The sequence below is a fragment of the Salvia miltiorrhiza genome, chromosome 5 (genome assembly GCF_028751815.1).
Source record: "Salvia miltiorrhiza cultivar Shanhuang (shh) chromosome 5, IMPLAD_Smil_shh, whole genome shotgun sequence".
NCBI lineage: Eukaryota > Viridiplantae > Streptophyta > Magnoliopsida > Lamiales > Lamiaceae > Salvia > Salvia miltiorrhiza.
This window is the reverse complement of record NC_080391.1, coordinates 52,008,179-52,012,281: the sequence shown is the minus strand read 5'-3', so window position 1 is coordinate 52,012,281 and position 4,103 is coordinate 52,008,179. Positions and strand designations below refer to the sequence as shown.

General features: G+C 35.8%; 1 long non-coding RNA gene across 1 annotated transcript; it reads right to left on the bottom strand.

Moving 5' to 3' along the window:
• Nucleotides 1-1,715: 1,715 nt before the first annotated feature.
• LOC131025011 (uncharacterized) lies at nucleotides 1,716-3,128 on the bottom strand. The gene is made up of 2 exons (XR_009102050.1): nucleotides 2,754-3,128; nucleotides 1,716-1,980 (listed from the first exon to the last, which is right to left on the bottom strand). It is a non-coding gene; the product is annotated as an uncharacterized LOC131025011 (long non-coding RNA).
• Between the last annotated feature and the right edge of the window lie 975 nt (nucleotides 3,129-4,103).

The following is a 4,103-nucleotide window of genomic DNA, read 5'->3' as shown; positions in this document are numbered from 1 at the left end:
AAAAAAAATGCTTGCCATACCGTTGATCTCCATAATATTTCTGGGATGTTGACAAGCTCTGACGTGAAGTTTCAATTTTTTAATTAACTTGTTTACGGCTAATTTAGGTTTGGAGAGAAAGATACACGTTTAGAGAGAATAAGATACACTTAAATGCAATCCCATTAATTAAGGAAAAGATATTTAGTAAAAGTATAAAATGACTTCTTTACCCAATAATTATTCAACCGAAAATTGCATGCATAAATTGTAAAACAAGATCCAACCGTTGATTCATTTAGATCTAATGGCACATAATAGTTCCTATTTTAAAGTCTAACCTTAGTTTTTATTTTAGCCTCCCCCTATATATATATATATATATATATATATAGGGAGAGGTTCAAGAAAGAACCATAAATAAAAAAAGAACGGAGAACCATTTTCAGCCATTCGATTATCAAGATCTACGGTGGATGTATCATCTTGTTGGATGAATGCAGATCCTGAGTTCGAATCCTGAAGGGAGCAATTTTTTTTATTTTTTTGAGTGCATTAATTTTAACAGCGAATGCATTAAGTTTTACAGTGAATGCATTAGATTTGATGGTTCTCACGTTATCACAAATAATGTAGTTCTCTCTAGAACCACACCCTATATATATATATATATATATATATATATATATATATATATCTACCGTGAGAGCACATCTTAAAATAAAAAATAAGAGCAATTTTTAATGTATGAATTTTATGTAGAACACGTATGAATTCGTTGTATAAATGTATGAATTGTGAAAAATAATTTTTTACTACTTTTGGGATTCGAACTCAGGACCATAAATCCATCCAACAGGATTACCAATCAACCGTAGATCTTGATGATCTAAGGGCTGAAAATGATTCTTATTTTATATCTTAAGAAATGCTCTTATTTTAGTCATTCCCTATATATATATATATATATATATTAGATTGATTTGTAAGTGTTGATTTTATGTATTCAATGGCTGATATGTATTTGGAGGGAATTTTTTTTTTACCTGGGTTCGTGATGAGTGAGTTCTCAACACATCAAAATAATCAGAAAATAATTGATAGGAATATCACACAACATACTAGAGAAAATTTTACTTGTATTGATTTTGCGGATGAAGATAGCTTAACATTACAAAGTGACGATTCCTCTATTTATAAGGATAATTTACAAAAAGGGGTAAAAAAGTAAAATCTTCTTTTCACTTCACGTGCTCCGCGTGTGTCCTTAACTTCCAATCTTCTCCCAGCATCTGTTCTGAGGAGAGAATCTGTCATTGGCCTTCCACCGTGGCCAAGAAAGCTACACCGTGGCAAGAAGATAAAGTCCTTTCCTTCTAGGCTGATGTAGGATTTACTCCTCATCAGCTACTCCCCCTGGTTAATAATTTAAAATATTCTGAAGGATCATATTTTATTGTTTGCCCGAGACCATGTTTTTGCAACCTTTACCGTTAGGGCTAGTAATCAGTTTGGTTCGGTTTACCGGTTAACCGAAATCGGTTAAGGGCCCTTTTCCTAACCGGTAACCAAACCGGTTGATGGATCGGTTAACCAATTAATCGATCCGGTTAAACGGTTAACCGGTCCAAACCGATTAATTCGCATTTTTTCAATATGTTCAAATTAACCGGTTAATTTTATTTAAAAAAATTCAAATTTATAGAATTTGAGCAATAGGATTTGAATTCTTGACATTTGAAAGAAAGAATGGGGTCTTATCCACTCCACCAACTCATAACTTGTGATTATTTAGAACAAATATTTTTTTATAGAGACTTGTAATTTTATATTAAAAAAAAAGAACAATTCTAATAAGTTGTGATCTTCTTCACGTGCGTCTTCTTTGAGTTCACGTATTTCAACTTCCTCAAACATATCATCGTCTTCAATTCCAAGCAGACCAAGACTATTACTAACTTGTTGTGTGATAGATTGTGATCCATCTTCAACTCTCTCCATCTAATTGAGAAACATAAAACGTTAGTCACCAAATGATATGTGAAGCATTGACTTTGTTTGCACTATTCATAATGGTGTTTTTTATATTGTAGCGTTCTGCATTCCTGTCTTTCATCATGGAAGTCTCATTTTTGAGTTTAACACACAGCTCATTCTTTTTCATTCTACTTCTTATTAATAAACAATTATCAATTGTCATCAACAAAAACAAAGTCCAGAAGATTGATGAAAAAAGATCAAATATCCACAAGTAAAGACTCAGTTGCAAGTGCAACATAAGAGTAATAATCTTAAACATTGTTGTCGAGACATGATTTCCACCCATTTATTAATGATAAGTATACCAATGAGCCTATCATGAGATGCCAAAATTAAGCAAGTTCATCACTATTATACTTTCCTTAACCTCAAATAAGCCACTACCATTCAGTAGCAACTCGCAACATTAAAAAATCATAAGCAATATTAGATTCTAGTAATCTTCCATCCACATCCAGACGTACTTATCAATTAGTGAATATAAACATTAATCCATTCACATGAAATAAGCTTTACAGATAACTAAATAGCTAATATGATGATTTGAGAATCACTAAATCAAATAGCGAACATAAACAATACCAAATTACTAAAATAATCAACCAAACTCTCAAAATACAATCAAATAACTCAATAAAATTTCAATGATTTTGCAGATTTACAGTGCATTGGATTCACTGTGACTGACTTTGCACTACTCACATCAATTTATGAATGAAGAAGCTTAAACTTACCTTTCAAGAAGTAGAACTATAGAAGCCGTGTTGGCGTGGTCGCCGGAGTCAAGGGCGTGTCTTGTCGTGCTGGTGTGGCCGCCGGAGTTGAGGTGCTGGTGCTGGGAGACGGCTGGGAGACGGCGGTGGCTGGAATCGCCGGAATGGGCTGGTGCTAGACCTGCTAGTGCGACCCTGTGGCCTGGGCTGCTGGGGCCTGGGAGGCTGAACGCGACTGCTGCGGCTGCGGCGGCTGGGATGTCGGAGGTGGCTGGAATCGCCGGAACCGGAATGGCAGAAACCAGAAAGAAGGAGGTCGCGGCGCAGACAGATTAACAGAGAAAGAAGCAAGTCGCGGCACAAGCCCTAGTCTTGTGTGAATTTGTGATTTCATTTTTAATTATAAGTATTTTTTGAATTATAATATTAAAATATATATTTATTAATTAATTTAAAAAATAAACCGGTTAACCAGCCTATTAAACCGATTAGCCGGTTAACGACAAAGAAACTAACTGGTAAAAACCGATTTTCGATTAATCGATAACCGATTTTTCCGGTTCGGTTATGGTTTTAATCGAAAAATCAAAACCGTATTACCAGCTCTATGTACTGTGATGTAGGGATTTTTAGACGTTCATAATTATTTATGGCAAAGCCAGAGAACTTTAGACTTCAATAGCTCTAGCTTGATAGAAAGAGAACCCGTTACTTCCGTTCCACCGTGGCAGGAAGAGAAAGAACTCGATTTTTCCTTTCCACCGTGGCAGGGAGAAAGAGAAAACCTGATTTTGCCTACCGCGACAAGGAGAAAGAGAGAAACTCCAAATAATCAGACGAAAAAGGGAGCAGCACAACCACAGCCAGCCGTGTTAGGAAGAAGCAAGAAGCAGGGAGAAAGAATTTCGGCGCCCAACATTTCATTTTGACAAGGAGGACGACTCCATCATGGTCAGAGAGAGGATCTTGGTGCCTGGGATCTTTTCCAATAAATTTTTGATAGGGGACTCTAGCGTGGCGAGAAGGATCTAGCGTGGCAGGAAGATTTCAGCCTGATAGGAAGGAGAAGTCCGATTCTTTCATTCCATTATCGAGGGGTAAAAAAAAACGTGGGCCCCTTCTCTCTCTCTCTCTCTCCTTTTGATTTTTTTTTTTCCAGGATTTTCATCATTTTTGTTCAACTTCTTATTATTCCTCTTTAAGGAATGTAAATATGTAAATGTGGATTTCTTGCCGTTGGGCATTTTTCCAAGATTCCCATATTTTGTTCAATTTTTCTATGTTATGAATTCTTGTCGTTGGGCATTCTTTTCCAAATTTCTTTTCAACTTTTCCTCTTTAGGGGAGGTAGAGATGAATGCTTGCCTTTAA